Source organism: Grus americana, chromosome 1, assembly GCF_028858705.1.
Source record: "Grus americana isolate bGruAme1 chromosome 1, bGruAme1.mat, whole genome shotgun sequence".
Classification (NCBI taxonomy): Eukaryota; Metazoa; Chordata; class Aves; order Gruiformes; family Gruidae; genus Grus; species Grus americana.
Window position 1 is genome coordinate 193,377,301 of NC_072852.1, and position 18,164 is coordinate 193,395,464.

Here is an 18,164-nt window from a genome sequence, read left to right on the forward strand (position 1 = left end):
TCACATCCATTTCAGGGTCATAAATTAGGAATGGTCTCTCTATTCCACTAATAAATACAGAAATTACCTGGAACAGTATGTCAACGCAATGATTTTTCTAAACATAAATACATTTAGTATCCCAAAGCATGAACAAAATTTAACAATCATCTGGGTTTTTGTATTTTAAAACTAATGTGAAAATATTTTAAAATAAAACACTTTAAAATCATCATTGCTTTTCCAATTTGTGAATTTCTCCATTGAAAGTATTGGTCTAAGACTAGATATTAATACCTAAATAATCTTTTTCACTCCTCTTTCACTGTTCTGGATGTACAGGAAAACAGACAAAAAAGACACAATTGAATTAAGTATCAGCTTTATTAATTTCTCTTATCTGTGAATCATCATTCCAGCAGTATCATGTGGTGTAGAACAACCCTTTCCCAATCCTTTTTATCAGCTGGAAGGCTGCCTTCAGCCCTCCACTTCTGCTCAGGTGGGCTCTGCCCATAGCTGAGACTCTGACACTTCATCCTATGAGGGGTCAGTGGTTTGGGATGGGGAGCATCCCCTCACTACACCCAACTGCATTTCCCAAGCACTGCAGAATGTGCCTTCCCCTAGGCTGCAGTTACTAAGAGAGTCACATCCCTGGTGAAATACAGAAACGCAACAAACACCTTTACTAATGGGAAATACAAAAAGAACGTCTCAGTCTGAAGAGATGGAATTTCTCTGTTCTTCATTAGGTACATCGAAACCATTGGTATACCAGCTTGCAGTGCGTTAGTCGCTCAGTTAAGGTCTTTACTTTCCGTAATCATGACCTCCCCCAGCTTCTGAATAGGGAAATGTTAGGGAGACCATATGTTGCTGCTGTCAATGATCCTTCATGCTTGAGGTAATGGAAATTGTATTCCTTCAGTTTTTCACTGATGTAGCTTCGAGTTAGTAACATGCCTTCACGTATGAAAAAGCTAATTTAAGTTTGTACGCTTGGTGTTAAAAGAGCTCCAAGAGATTTTAGTTAATTAGTTCTCTATAACTTTTTTCTCATAACAATGATGAGTCTATTTCAGAGATGATTCTAACAACAGCAACAAAATGGATATACTTCAGCACACTGAAGAGCGTTCGAACATTAGTTCTGTCCTTGATGGAAACTGGAGAGCAGAACACAGTGACCCTCCTGTACTGTCTACACGGGAAGAAGTTACAGACAAGACTTAGAGCAGCACTGTAGCTGATGATACTGTTTCATGATTCATCTCAGCTCTCCACACTAAATAAATATAGCCTTTAAGAAGGGAAGAGGCTCGAGTTCTTTGGAGGTCTCTGGAAGACACACAAGAGACTATATGCTCCCTCCATTCAGCTACAGGCCAGCTGTGGAATTACTACCTCATATGCTAAATTCTTGCAATGGTAAATTAACCTTCATGTTAAAAATCTGCACCTAATTTTTACTTTGAACTCTGTTGACTTCAGCTTCTAGCCACCAGATCTCGTGACACCTTTGTCTGTGAGATTAGTCTTCTAGTATCAGATAACTTTTCCTTGTGTCAGTAATTACAGACAGTGATCCAGTTACTGCTTAACTTTCTCTTTGATAAGCTAAATAAACAAAATTTTTCTTCAGTCCTTCATTGAGATCAGATGCTAGGATACAGCTGGTATCATATATGTGAAATTCAGATGGTTAAGAACAATGACTACGAAGATTCCAGCACCTCCTTTGCATGTATTTTGCTGCTGATACAGACTTTTTGTAAATACGTAGCTTCTTAAGATACAGAGAGGAAATAGAGAGGAAAACACTCAAGTTTAGAAAGCTAAAAGATGAGAATGATCTCCCAGAGAGAGGAGTTTGAAATGTAGATAGCTGTAACTAGATCTACAGCAGCCAGCAGACTTTCCAAAGAATTAGTTCCTTGGCAAAACACCATGCTTCAGGAATTCACTTTTTGTTTCAAAAATGTTTCTAGTTGTCCTGTTTTTTCCTAAAGAAAAATGCTTAATGCTGACTATCTCCTATGTATTAACATTTTAGATGTTTCACAGTAATACATTTACAATGTCTTGATACATACCACAGCTTAGTTATTACAGATCAACACTAAAAGCACATTGTATACTGACCATACACTGGTTGCCTTTCTCTTCCTCCTCTTCTTACTCAAGTATAAAGCAATCGTAACTTCATAGAGGTAGATTCAGCCCATTATGAAATGAATGACTTAAGATAGCACTCCAGCAAAGCAGTAGAAAGGATAGGAAATCAGAGGAAAGGAAGGAGTCTATAATTCAATTACTGTCCTCAATTACACTCTTCTTAACTGTCTATTAGTCCTACAAATATCAGATTATCATGTTGATATCAAATCAACTCAATTATTTCAGTATTTCTGTTGTATTGTTTTCCTGTCCAAGATATACTACCCATTTTTGTCATCCTCCGTAACATTCATCCAACACTATTTTCAAGCCATGCATTAAAACTTCCAGTATTAGATATCTACAGTTTATAGCAGAAATTACTGACATGGTTGCAGGATTCTTTTTTGTTGTTGTTATCAGAGCCAAAATAATTTAATTTTTCTGAATTTGAATGCTTTAAAAGGTTTACTTTTTTTTTTCCCTTCCAGGATGATTTTTAGCATTTCGCTTTCTCATATCCCATGAATGAAGGCCTGGCTATTTTACAGTTTTTACATACTGCATATATTTTATATTTTATATTTTATATTTTATATTTCATATTTCATTATTCATAAAGACATGGAAATCACAGAAGCATAGAAACATAGAATCTTTAAGGTTGGAAAAGACCTCTAGGATCATCAAGTCCAACCATCAACCCAACACCACCATGTCTACTAGACCACGTCCTGAAGTGCCATGTCTACACGCTTTTTGAACACCTCCAGGGACAGTGACTCCACCACCTCTCTGGGGAGCCTGTTCCAATGTCTGACCACCCTTTCAGTGAAAAAATTTTTTCTAATATCCAACCTAAACCTCCCTTGGAGCAATTTGAGGCCATTTCCTCTTGTCCTATCGCTTGTTACTTGGGAGAAGACACTGACACCCACCTCACCACAACCTCCTCTCAGGTGTCTGTAGAGAGCAATAAGGTCTCCCCTCAGCCTCCTCTTCTCCAGGCTAAACAACCCCAGTTCCCTCAGCCGCTCCTCATGACTTGTGCTCTAGACCCTTCACCAGCTTTGTTGCCCTTCTCTGGACACGCTCCAGCACATCAATGTCCTTCTGGTAGTGAGGGGCCCAAAACTGAACACAGGACTCAAGGTGCAGCCTCACCAGTGCCAAGTACAGGGGTACGATCACTTCCCTACTCCTGCTGGCCATGCTATTCCTGATGCAAGTCAGGATGCTGTTGGCCTTCTTGGCCACCTGGGCACACTGACAGCTCATATTCAGCCAGCTGTCAACCAGCACCCCCAGGTCCTTTTCCGTCAGGCAGCTTTCCAGCCACTCTGCCCCAAGCCTGTAGCGTTGCCTGGGGTTGTTGTGATCAAAGTGCAGGACCCGGCACTTGGCCTTGTTGAACCTCATACAGGTGGCCTCAGCCCATCAATCCAGCCTGTCCAGATCCCTCTGCAGAGACTTCCTACCCTCAAGCAGATCAACACTCCCTCCCAACTTAGTGTCATCTGCAAACTTACTGAGGGCACACTCAATCCCCTCATCCAGATCATTTATAAAGACATTAAAGAGAACTGGCCCAAATACCGAGCCCTGGGGAACACCGCTTGTGACTGGCCGCCAACTGGATTTTACTCTGTTCACCGCTACTCTCTGGACTTGGCCTTCCAGCCAGTTTTTTAACCAGTGAAGAGTGCACCCGTCTAAGCCATGAGGCTCCCATCTAAGCCATGACCACTTCATTCACCAAAAGACACTGAAATTATGTTACCCAGTTATGTGAAGCCAAAATTATCATGTACTCCATCCAATGCTTTGTTGTTGTTTATATTTAAAGTCAGTGCTCTTTATTTTGATAACTTTATGAGGTTTTTCTCCTAAAAATAGTCTGAAGACTTTTTGTTCTAGGCATGTCTTTATGGTTGAAACATCATGACTAAGTACCAAATTCTAGATAGGTCCCAAATAAGCTGTTTTCAATAAAATAAAAACCAACCAGCCAACCAACCATGTTTACACTTGAACCAAACATGCTTTTCATTTTTAGTATCAGCTGCAATTATTTGGTTTAAAGCTAATTTCTCCTTGTAAACCCCTTTCATTTACTCAGAAATATGCATTTGTTTTAAAGATAGCAATGGGTTCACTGGGCAGATGATAGACCAAGAATAAAAATCTGCTAGGATGCATTGCAGTAGGATGAAGCTGTCACCCTAACAGTGGGAATGAGAAGTCTCTAAATCTCAAGGTTCTGTAATATGGAAAAATATCTATTTGTGACACTTACTTAGATTAGATTAGTAAAGCAGCTTGGGATGTTTAGATGCTCTACAGAAGAGAAGCAGAACCATTACTGAAGTGCCTTCCTACTTGGCTGAGATATGAAGGCTCCATTATTTTAATTTTATTTCTGATGTAATCAAGATCTCTCCTTTTTTTTCAATTAAGAGTCAAGAAATTTTTCATCATAAGCCTGCTTCAGTAATTATTAAATTATTGATAATGAATTAATCCAGCTTAATTAACAGCTGGAATTTTGAAGTATTACATTAACCAGAAGACCCGAAATACTACTTTCCATTCTGCTAGAATCCCTGATAGATTATCTTCACAGGAGAAACAATATAGTATTGAGGCTTATTTTATTGCTGCTTTATACCATTTTTTGGTATCTCATAGCACCAGACACAGCACCACAAAAGGATATTCTGGCCCTTTTCTTCTGATTTTGTTTCTGGAATTGAAATAATCACAAAATCAGGTGCCATAAAGAAATGAAGGAAAGCAGCCTGTACAAGTCCTATTGTTGCTTATTGCTCAATATTTCCTCTTTTTAAAATAACTTTTTTTTTGGTGATTCATTAATGCCTATGTATGTGAATTTAATCTACTGTTTTCAATGGAGATTCATCATTTGTCTTTTGGAACCATATTTCTGGTTCAAGGTATTTTAATTCTCACCCAATTCCTCAATGAAAGTATCAGTTGACACTTGTAACATTTGCCAAGCTTTGTTTATATCTAGTGCAAAATGCATATATCCCTTAACATGTAATATAACTTTGTTGTTGGGTTGTTTGGTTTGGGGTGTTTTGTTGTTGTTGTTGTTGTTTTTTAATTTATTTTCAAAGCACTTATTCCCTGATTTCCTTCATTATTCTTTACTTTTTGTATTAATATGTCTAATAATAAGAGCAATAAGGGACATAGTTGCCTTGTACTTTTGTATGGTAGAACTGGTTCATTTTTAGCTGCATTTCCACTGATACATTCCAAAGTTCCTATCAACTTTTTTTTTCAAAGTCTGAAAATGATCCTCAGAATCATGCTTTCTGAATAAAATGGCTTTCTGAAATTAAATGCATTTTTTTTCCTTTATCAATGACCAGATGAACTTTGAGAATATAATTTTAGCACTAAAGATACTTTCCATTTTATAAAGACAGTTTTATCCAGCACTTAAGTGTAGCTACTACTATCATCTTTAATCTGGACACTGCTATTTTAGTTGGAACATTCAAGAAAAGATCTCTGGCATGTTCTTAGCTTAGACATCAAAATCCCATCTATGTTAGATGGCTCTATTACCTGGCAACCTGGGGTATTGTCTTTGCCATGTGGTACTTATTTTCTTTTTTCTCTAGAGATGCAAGAAGCTTTTATGAATTTATTCTCTTTCCTCCTTCTAAGTTTACCGTTCCTAATTCTTCAACCTCAATCTTTTACATTTCAAAAAATATTCACTCTGCATTTGAACAGATTTTTCTCGACTGAGTAAGGTCTAATGAGATGCTGTTGAATCCTGGTAGCCCAACCCAATGCAACCCTTCATCTTTTTATTTGATTCAAAGGTTTGGAGACACACGTTTAAAAGTACTGTATTGTATATTCACAATCTGCCCCTCCAGCAGTCCAATAACCTGAAATATTTTTTCAAGTCTCTCTATTTTCCAGTGTTTTAAGTGTTCTGAATTATGTGTCCAGTGCTTAAATTTTCACCAAACTCTGCATGTCTTCCTCAACACTAGCAATTATAGCTACAAATTATTTTATTTATGCACTGACTATATACTGTACCACATTTGTCTTTTTTTTTTTAAACTAAGCTTGCGAAGTTGTGTTTCTTTCAATACAAAATAAGCCTTTATCATCCCCATATACAATGGCCCTTTAGTTTGAATAGGATTTTTGTTTGTATTTCATTCTTCATTCACTTTAGCAACTTTTGGAAGACAGAATACCTGCAAGAGCCAACTAGAGTCTATCTATCTCATGTGTCCTAACTTTGAACAAAACACAGGAAGAAGAAATCCGGGTTCATTTCAGTTACACTGCAGTCCTTCATCAATGTTATCAAAATGAATGAAAGTAAAATAGCCTTGGTTTTCCCGGTTTCCAGGTCAGGAGCTTGCATATAGTTTCTCATAACAGACTTTTCTATGAATCCACTTGTCAAGGAGAGAAGAGAAACTCTCTGAAGCTGCCTTGTCTATCCTTGTCAAATGAATATTTAATATTCCCTAAGGTTGAGAAAGTGTTTTTTACAATGAAATTCTGTTGTAAACTTAAAAAAAATTAAATATATGTTTTTGTTAGTCTGCCAATACCCTCCTGAAAAATCACCAAACACAGTTGTGATGAGCTTGAACTGTCCAAAAGGTTCTGCTTGGAACTTTTGCCTCCCTGTTGTCTGGTGGAAACTGTATCTCTTGCTCTCCGTATAAAGTGAGCTAAGAGGTCTTTTATCAAAAAGCTAAAATCTAAACTTGTGGTCATCTCATTTCTTTTGTGTATGAACAGTTAGGAAAGGAAAAAAAAGATGCCAAGGAAGGGAAGAAAAAAGAAATTTTCATTGTAGGAAAAGCTACTGTCCTTCATAGTTATATTTGAAATAGCAAGCAATACTATGCTTCAGTCACAAAGCAGCAGTTGTTTTCATATTAAACATTTCATAACAGCCTGGTAAACAGAATATTCATGGAACTTATCTGATAAATTCCCTAGCTCAGTGTCTTACGGGATGCTTCCAATTTTGCAACCCCAGCTCTTAAAGAGAAAATGCCTGCCATGGAGTACTTCACCAAAAAAAAAAAAAAAAAAAAATCACAGTGAATAGGTATTTCATCAGAGAATTTTCTAGAGCTAGCTATAAAAATGTGCTTATGCACCTGGCTCAGTTACACAATAGGTATTCATAAAATAGTTTAGCATCGTTGCACACTTTTAGAGGTTACAAACACATGAAAACAATTGCTGAAAATCATTCTCTCCTCTCAGGGATTTGGATTTCCCTTTTTCAAGTCTTTGCTAGCGTTGCCGTTTGCTTCAAGGAAAACATGAAATTCTGAATGCAGATCTTCAGAGGTTAAAAAAAAAAAATGGCTCCCATGCACATACAGCAAACTTTCTTCTCCAGAACCATCTAACGCCACAGAGCTCACTAGAAGTATGTGGCAGACTGCATGATTGCTCCATGTATTCTAAATACAGATTGAAATGACAGACATTAATGGCATGGAACCGGACTCTTAGAGTTTATGAAATACCATACTGAGTAAGCAGTATATAATTTCAAAATGTTTGATGAAGTACTGAATGTGATCAACGTTCAGATTTAGCAGGAAAAATATGCATACACTGTAATAAGGGATATATCATTTCAGGATATGTAAATGTATAAAGAAAACATATTTATTAAGAAATTTCAAAATTAGGTAAGTTCAAATAATGAAACACATCATTTCATTTTGCTTTTCTGAAATGGGAAACTGAGAATGTAAATACACAGGAAGGACAATTAAATTAATTTAATATCCTAGTGTTTCATTGGCTTCTTACTATTTTCTTTTTTTGTATACATTTAAGCCACTTTAAGAACATCTCTGCCTCAATACCCATAGTCACATAAGAATAAATACTTCTAAAATCTCACCAAAATACCATGTTATCATTTTTTTTTTCACATTTTGGGTGAGTAAAACATTCTCAATTTCTCTTTACATTAAGATCTCCTTTCCCCTGCCGTATGACATGTTTCTGTGTAAAATGTTTCTTTACGTGTAAGCTTTAAAAGCTTTTCTCCAAGTAGCTCTTGTGATACTATGCTCTGCAGGATGAGCTGAGTATTATGTGCCATTATAATTTCTCCATTCACATCAGTTTTAAAAATCTTTTTTAGAACTTTTTTTTTTAAAAAAAAATAAATATTGGCACTCCTGCTTCATTTTTCTCCTCCTCTTCAGGGATCCAAAAAATGCAGATATTATTTTTGTGGTTTTGGGCTTTACTTCCTTGCCAAATTTTCTCAGCTTATACTTCTATTTCCAATGTTTTTTTAAGCTTTCAAGAGGCCCCTTTTCTTGAAACATGAGGTTCTGTTCACCCCAACCTTTTCTAAATTTGATTTCCCTGGTCAGCATACTGCTTCAGTACCCATTAAAACAATGCCCACTCAGCTGACAGTAACTGACGCTCTTTCCCACATTCATTTTCAGTCATCTGAAAAATTATTTGAAGTTGGCCCATTTTCAGGCCATTTTCCTCTTTTCATTGGTAAAATGGTTTTGCATGTTATGATTTTGTGTTTGAGGAAAGTAATGGAAAGGATATGGGGATTTCTTGAGAAGCAGCCGCAGTAAGGTTATTAGAGTAAAAAAACCTTGCTCCTAGATATGAAAACACTGTTGCTAATAATCCAAACAGAATATTTTACATATTCTAAACGCATTATTTCTAACTCTGCTTTTGTGAACCAGCAATGCATAGTTTTAAATAAAAGGATAAGTGCTACAGACATGGGAAAATATTACCTTTGTGAAAACAGAATTCTGAATAATAATTATTTTTATCATTCATTTTATGGGCGTTACACATCTGTGTGTCTTTCGATGGTTTCCTTTCTAAGCAACATGCAAACAGATTGTCAATTTAGGCAACTCCTGAAATGCTGGCGATGGACTGAAATTCTTGGAAAGGATACCATCAGGAAGAGGTAGCAAATTTAGACGTTACCACCTTAGAAAAGGCAGGCAGAGGCCTTTTTTAGGCTCTTCTTACAAACTCAGTTCCAATAATTACTGTTTTAAGCAGAAGTTTCAGCTGATTTAAGGATTCTGAAAGCTGGAATAAAGCTGAGATGGTGCCAGCTGGGGCAACAGCGTGTGTGGAGAAGCAGAAAACAAATAAATTCTAGTGCCATAGAAGTCATATTAGAGCACAGCCCAACTCAAAACATAGAGGTTGAGGGAATAAATATTGGGGCAAAATCCAAACTAGAGAATCTCAGTTAGTTCTAGTTAGCAACAGGATTGAAGCAGACTGTGCCTATTACCTCAAAAGGTTTAAGATGATTTTGTGTTGACTTTGGCAATAACGGGATGTCAGACTCAAATCTTGTGAGAAATCTTAACCGAACTGTTGTTTCCATTCTCACTCTACATCTCGTGCTTAAAGATTAATCCAAACAGGCAAGTGGTGATCTCAGTACTTACACTCAAACTGCTCCAAGCAATTCTGCCCCAGCACCACATTCAGTGAAATGCAGTCAATTCAATTTTATTTTTTTTTTTCAATTAGAACTGTGCAAATTACATTTTCAGTTGAGTGGACAAGCCAAAAAAGACATAAAATTGATATGATCTAAGGAAAAACATAGAACTTTTTTTTCAGGATTAAAAATGGAGAGCTTGTTTTTCTGTCAACTGGTTCATTCTGGACCTTCTTAGCAGAAGAAAAGCAATGGAAGGAAAGAACTTGTAATATTCACAAATCCAAGGAGAAGACAGTGTTGATAAATGCTTGCAACTTGAAACCAAAACTGGACATTTATTCATTAAATAGTTACTTGACAGAAAAATGCAGGTTTATTAAACTTGAAATATTGGTGGATTTAACAGAATTTGTGAGAGTTTTAGCTGAAAAAAGAGTTACAGGACCAGATTCAAACACCAGCACGAAAACAAACAAGTTCTCTGTTGCCTAGAGCGAGAATTTGGGATAGGCACTCAGATTCAGGCCCCTCAAAGGTATGTGAACCCAAATGACACCCTTCCCCAACAGTGTTGGCTGCTCCACCTCATCAATGTGATGTCAATGAGCAGCTCACAGCTGGATGAGCGCATGTCACTGCTCCAGGATGGACAGTGCATGAGTGAGCCACATCAGCAGCCTCAGCTGCGTGCTGCCCCAAGGAAAGGCAGTGGCAAGTAGCTCCCGGCAAGCTCCTACGCGCATACCGACTGAGCGATAGAAAGAGAAGCTCCCTGACTCCTGCCACGTTTCTGCAGGGATTGCAAAGCACGCGCTGCTCGCTGGTCATAATTGGCCAACATATAAGGCAACCTGCTCCCTTCAAACACAGGAAAGAAAAGAAACAAAACTCCCTGTTTTCCACGTGAGTGTGCTGACCATCCAGTTATCGGAAAGAACTAGAAGAAACTTACGTTCCTCTATGTTCTAAAATTGTGTCTTCTGGTGCTTACGTCATCCTCATGTGTATCAGGTTTTCCCTTGCACTGAGGATAAGTTACTTAATCAAGTTTTAGGACTCAGCGAAAGCAAAAAAAAAGTAGGAACATTCTGAGGAATAAAGAACGTATGGTATCCACAAGTATGTGATGTGTTCTTTCCTAATAATAAAGACATCATAAAATCCTCAGGGTTTCTTTTTTGTTTTTTCTCAGAACTTGCATACCGATATATTTATTTAAAAGTGCAACGCAATAAAAAATGTCTAAAGACTCAAATGTACCATGATACAAATCCTTAATATTATAATAACTGAAGGCACTATAATTCGTCTTAAGAAAAGTGTAAAAGTTGAGTTTTCTTAAATGTTACTCATGTCCTACAAAATGACAGGCAGAAAGATAGGTTTACGTCCCTCTTTTTATAGATGTGATCTCAATGTCATACAGAAGATATGTGCAAGTGTCTTGGATTTTAATAGTTTCACATTTGATTTATTCAGTGCAGAATGCATATGATCTAAGATCTATAAGAGTAATTAGCAGATAACATATTTTCTGCTATGGAGCTTAATTTTTCTGTTCCTAATATCTCTTCTTATATACCACTGATCATAAACCAGTAATACTTTGTTGTTAACCTCATATACAAAAGCTGTTTCATTAATCCCGACATTGGGGGATATAATTGAAGTAATTTATACTTCTGAAATTTTAGCAGTAAATTTAAAATTTATTTTTATAAGCAAAAAGAAATATATGGATTTATAAAGTGATAGATAGTATACATCTATAACATCCCCACCATCCTCAAACTTTCTGTATTACAGTTTTTAACAGAAAAGCATAATCCTTAAGAAATTAAAAATTCTACAGCTGCCACATGCTCAGCTGTGACTGGAAGTGTTGGCTCTGGAGCACTAGTGACTGCTGGAAATCATTTTGTTTGGTGTTGGAATTGAGAGCAGATTCAGGACTATTCTATGTTATGTCAACTTCTAATGACCCTAAAGAGCAATTATACTGTGTGTGAATTATGGTGAACATACATCAAAATATCTTCATCTTCCTAATATATTGCCATACCAACTGATTCTATATTAACCCATTTCAGATGAGTTTAGGAGGAGTTTCTTTTGCATTGCTAGAGAAGACAAGGAATTATAGCACTGGGAAAAGCCTAATACACAGTTCCAATAGCAACCAAAATTCTACTATACTTTTCATTATTATATATGGAACATTATCTCGTATTACTAAGTCTGTGCAAGGAAAGCATAGCAATGTTTCTTCTGAGAATTTTAACTTGGAGTGCTTGCAAACTGCCTGCTGTAACTAAATAATCATTGAATTGGTTTGCATTTCATTACACTTATTTTGCTTTAATATTATAGAAAAAGTACCTATGCATTCTATACTTGCTTTAAGGAACACTTTTTTTATCAGATACAGTAATTAAGTACTGAAAACCAAATCCACACAAAATATAAAAACTGCAGAAATTAACATGTATCAAGTGTAAACTGCATATAAAAACTCCATAAAATATTTTTAATATATATATTTCAATAACTGGAGCCACACTTACACAATATTTGTGGTATGTGCATTCTGTATACTTTCTGTGTACTTTCACGTAGTTAACTATCAGCTTGTCTAATTTGAACAATGTCAAGGTCAAAATGATAGGTAAGTACAACTTTTGGGGGGTCTAATCCTATACTTGAAATTCTCAGGAAAACTAGGAGGAACATTAAGAGCCTACTCAGCCGTCTACCAAAAATGGATTCTGGGGCACACAAACAGTCATTAGCTGTCTGCAATAGCGAGGGGAAGAAGTGCTACAGCATATTTAATATACAGTTCTCTCCTGTTTGGATTTCTAGCCAACTGGAATGCAAACCTGCATGTCATAAATTTGGGCGTACTCACAGGCTTTCCTGTGGTGAACTCTACGTTCCCAGTATGAAATTACTGCAACACCTGTCAACATGTAGAGATACTTTGTGTGAATGTGCCTCTGGTTTTGTCCACTACAAGCTGCTCCACCACTGAAGGTATTTAGATTTTATGGACTTCTGGGTACTATGCAACTGTGAAAAACTGTGCCAGTCCAAATCTGAGAGGATTCCCTTATATAGCCTCAATTGATTTACTCTTAGTATTTGCTTAATTAAGAAATTATTAGTTAAACAGAATTTACCTCAAGCTTTACAAAGAGATTTGATATTTCCACTTTTTTTTTAATAGATTACAACAGCCAACTATTCCAATTCTCCTACTGATCTAGATTCTTACCTTCCTTTTATGTGGGTAACAGGTTAATTGCTTCAGTAGACAATAAACCCTATTAACTTGTACAGACAGATTACTGCCCGTACTGTGATTGGTTCCATTTCTACTGCCATTAAGTGTGGATTTGATGCATATCACGTTCCTTCTAAAGAATACAATACAATACTATGTAACAGTCTATCTCTAATAGACTCAATTTTGGAAGATGCATGTTTTCTTTTGCAGCTGAGTATCCCAACTCCTACTGTTTGGAGTAGAAGCTGAGAGTACTGAGCATCCAGAAAGAGAGCTCAGCATCTTGAAAATTTGCTTTTCTTTCAATGAAAGCCAAGAAAGTCAGACATAAAGAAAAAAAAAAAAAGAGAGAAAAAAAAAGGAAAATTAAAAGCCAGGAAAATGAATCATGTTAAAATGTGTCTTAGCTGTCTAACATGTAATGCTGTCCAATCCTCAGTTTTGCTTTATTATTATGAAGTTCTTTCATTTTAGAAGTTTTTTGTATGTATGCACATTTGTGAGAGAAAAAGAAAATGAGACAAAAGGATCATATAAAGTAATTAAATGAAGCAATAATAAAATATTTTAATTCAACAGTTCAAAAGTTTTCAGCCACCTTCTAATCTCCTCACTCTGCAAAAATGGAGATAAGACTGCTAATTGTTATTGTAATTGTTATATGACTATTTTTTACTATTATGCACAAAAACAAACAAACAAACAAACCCAGCCAATAGACACAAAGCTACAGAAAGAACCTAGTTTTGTTAGTAAGAGAGCCTACAGTGAAATATTTGCTCTTCTTCATTTACATTAAAGGAAATGAATGATGAAATCAAGCTAAAATAAGTCCCCACTCAACTTTTGAGCACAAGGACGGGTTACTTTCAGAGCAGTCTTAGATAGAAAATCCAACACATGCCATTTGACTGGTGCAAACTAATCCTCACTCTTCTATTTCTTTCTGTGAACTGCAATGCAAGGTCCAATAGACAGCCTCAGATGCATCTCTGGTCCAGTACATGCTTTTCAAAATTAATCAAGGGAATATAGAAATGTATATAAAAAGATGAAAGTGGTTTTGCCTTTATACATATTGGAAAAAAAAAAAAAGAAGCAGCAAAAAGCTGGGGGAAAAAAAAAAGTGAGATGTTTCATAGGGGAAGGTTAAGTCTGATGCTAATGCTTATTTAAAATGGTGACAGTCTGGAGTAGTGAAGCCTTGCTGGGCTGCTTTAATTTCTCCCTGGAATAGCTCTCTCCCAACCTTCGGCAGCACATCAAAGTCTCTGGAGCTCAATTAAAATTGGATTATATTGAAATGCTCTATCTATGGAACTGTGTGCTCACTAACACTTTTCTTTCAGTAATACTCCAGATGACAGTTGCCCATCCCAATTTAAACAGTTGTCATAGAGACCATGAACTAAAGCAGCAGTAACTAACAATACAAAGGAAAGGTAAGTGGTAGGATTTCTGTGAATGAAGGGCTTGGTTTCCAGCCACAGTGCTCGCACTGCAAGCAGCTAAATGCAGAAAACATAAAAGGCTCTAATGCTCTCCGCACTCCTAAGCAGAGGGGCAAAGTAAGCGAAATAGTAAACATTTTCCTTTTTTTCCTAGTAGCTAGAGAAGTGTTTTACACACCAGCATGTTGTAGCTACCTAAAATATCCAGAATCAAGTGACAGTCCCTAAGAGAAACAGCAGGTAACCCTGGAGTCAAACTACAGTCACCAGTCCGTAATTATAAGGTACCTTATAATTGCAATAGAAAAAATAAAGTAATAAGTTGTTTTTTTTCTTTTAAAAAATATTTCTGAGAGATTAATTATATACAAGGTACAAATCCTTTGTCTTTATGATAAAAATCTAAAGCAAAGATCTGATACATATCTGCAAGAAACTCAGTTTGAACCCATTTAGTTAACGTTGTGACATTCACCGTGCCTAATGCTTTCAAATGGCTTTATTACTGGTTTTAACTGTTTTATAATCTATAATCATGTAGATTTTTTATGTACTGCACCAAAGCCTGACAATACCACCGGAAAACTCTGGCAGCTTCCAAAAAACCCAAAATAACATAAACAGCTTACGTTCCTGGCAGCACCAGACAGCAATGTATTTAACAGCGTAGATTGCTAGTAATGATACTATTTTCTCATGTAGATGGCATGTTTCTGGCACTATAAAACTCTTAACCTTTCTTGTAATTGGCTTATTGAGAGTCCCAAGGTTGTTTTTTGTGCCATTGGGCTGATCACCATGGAAATGAACACTTATTGCCGTTTCACTGTAGAGCTCTATTTTTCTTCCAAGGCCTCGGCGAGCATCCTTCCTGCTCTCCTGGGAAGGCGGGGGTTAGGATTTTGAAGCAGCAACAAGGCAGAGTGCAAAGAGCGCAGGCCAAAGGGGAAGAAAACAAAAACGTGTCAGAAAATCTAAAAACCGCACAGATCAGAATTTGTCAAAACAAGGCCTTGGTTTAAACCAACAAGAAGGGCCCCTACAGCTTGGGCCTTGACAAAGCGTGGCCTTTTTTTTTTTTACTTTTTTTTTTTATTATTATTATTTTTAGCCCAGCTGTAGAAAACACCATCTAATGAACCTGTCTGGGGCTGCTGTCCCCATCCTGTCAGGCATGTCAGGAGATGACAAGCACTGGGGACAGGCCGCCGCCAGTCACAGACAGGCCTGCCAGCTGGAGAGTTCAGCCCCAATCTAATCACACCACCAGAAAATAACTTTCACGCTTGCAGCCTGACAGGATGGGCTCAAGGAAAAGAAAAAAAAAAAAAAAAAAAAAAATTAAGATCGAAACAATGCTTTTTGTTTCAATTACATACCTTTTTTTGCAAGGGGGAGGTGGGGGAAAGAAACAAACATTTTTAAAAGCTACTAGCACTTCATGCTGGTTTCCATTAGTGGAACTGTTTCGGTCTTTCCTTTAACAAAAAGACCAATAAAAACATTAATGTTAGCAGTCACAGAAGTGAAAATGAAACTGTATTTGCAGTACCTGGATATGCTCTCGCTGCCTTTATTGCTATGTATAAACACTCTTCTCCAACACATATATAGATATAAAACTATAAAACTCCATTGGTGGAGGTATACTTACAAAGATGTATGACTAATGGAATGTGGTTTTATTATTTCAAAGAAAATGGGTTCATTGAATATTATATCTCTTCATAACCATCACTCTAGGGTTTGTATTATCATTTGGGCAAAACGTGCCAGAGTACTCATGGTGGGGCTGTTTGTGCTCCTGAAATGGAAGTGAATATTCATATCTAAGAATAACAATTAAAAAAAGTATTAGAGCCCACGACCTCAACATAGGTGGTTCTTTCCTATTTACACAGACTATGAATAAACAAAAAGGAAAATCTTGAACATGTATCTTCAAAGGGGCCATACTGAAAAGGTGGTAGTATACTGGTAGGCATCCTGTATTTCTCATTCAAAAATTGCCAACACAGATCTCTGCTCCAGAAATTTAATAATCAAAAATTGCTAATGTAGATCTCTGCTCCACAAATCTAATAATCAGTAAATCCACAGAAAGAGAGGCTGAAAATTATTATTTAAAAAACGAAAAAAGTAGTTCCCCCAACAAGCATTAAAAAAAATTATTGGGTCTAGACAGAAACAAAATTACTTAAAAATACACATTTAAGTAAAATGACACTGTGAAGTGTTAACTAAGTGTATCCTATCCACTCCTAAATGTAAATCAAAGTATATCTATCTTCTAGTGTATGTATCTTAATACGTATGTCTTAGTAAACAATTTGCATTATTTGGAAGGTAACTGGGATGGAAAATGACTGGTTCATGTAGTACTTAGTAATTATTTTAGGAAGAAATTATGAATGAGTTTAGGTCCATCTAATCTCTATAAAATAATGAAAAATGAAGATTTGTTATTGCATCCTGCCATTCATTCACTCTCTGCTGACATTATAGATGTCAGAAAGTCTGTTTAAAAGCTTGCTATCTCTATTCATCTTTGTTTCTGGCATGAAATACAGACTATAATAATCTTGTCAAGCCCACATTTAGACACTAATTCATGACCCTCTGCTACAATTTGGAGAAAATTCATACATAACTCTTTTAAAACAAACTATGACCCCAGACGGAAGGGTAATATCTAAATTCAGCTGCCAAATATACGCTGACTAAAGCCATGGCCACCCTGATGTTTCTGTATGGATGAGATGGTCCAAACCAGTAATGTGCTGCTTTTTTTTTTTTTAACCTGAAGATTAATCAGATATATATATTTTTTTTTTCCATTTTGAGATATTAGGTATTCAATTAGGCATCATCTTACTTTCCTGGGAAAAGAGAAGGAACCATCTCTTTTCACAATTTAAAGACTACGGCTAGAGCTGTGAAAAAGAAAAAAGACGTTGATACTGGATGCAGCCCCCACTGCCAATGCCAATGCCAGAAAGAAGTGGTGCCTCTTGACCTTCTAGCAAAGCCTAACGTTCCTCATCAGGGACCCAGCCTGCAAAACTCATGCAGGAGGATACATCGCAGAGCTGACCATTACTCAAAACCTATCTATAAGCCTTGAGAGGAAAAACTCAAACAGAAGTGGGTTACTGCATGCATACAAATGGAAGCATCTTCTGTGAGCAGTCGAGATATACAAATGTTCTTCTGCAAAGAACCTAGACACAAACGTAAATATACTTCAACCTACAATCCCCTAGCCATTTTTGAAATCTGAAAAATGGGACAGTAGAAGCAAGTGCTGTCGCAAAACCTGTTAGTATTTTGATAGATAAGCTACCTAGATTGCAAAAATCCTGTAGAGAGCAGGAAATAAGAAACTTGTTCAGTTTTTTTTCTTGGGTTTGGTTGGGGTTTTTTTAGGAATTTTATTTTTATTAATTTGATAAAGAGAATGGAGAAAAAGATGCTTATTATTAGAGAAACAAAGGTATGCCATACTGGCCATGATGACAGTAAACTAGCTGCCAGGCTCTGCCTGTCAAAGGCATAGATTGACGTGATGAAGGGCAATAATACTGATAGATTTCCTATCCCCTATATTTGGTATTTTCATATGACTAGTTACAGATTGATGCAATGTCTTATCTTTATTCACATACACAGGGATTACTACACATCAACCAAAGAAACGCCATCAATTCCTGTTGATTTAAAATGTGTAATATCACACACCAGTTGGGTCATGAAGTGATACAGAATAGCACACCCATCTGAAATGCCAGGA

At 36.5% G+C, this 18,164-nt stretch overlaps 1 protein-coding gene across 7 annotated transcripts in view; it reads right to left on the reverse strand.

Annotated features, from left to right (window-relative positions):
- NBEA (neurobeachin) overlaps positions 1-18,164 on the reverse strand; it is a 517,855-nt gene that overhangs the window by 108,909 nt on the left and 390,782 nt on the right. The gene's annotated exons all lie outside the window — the stretch shown is intronic.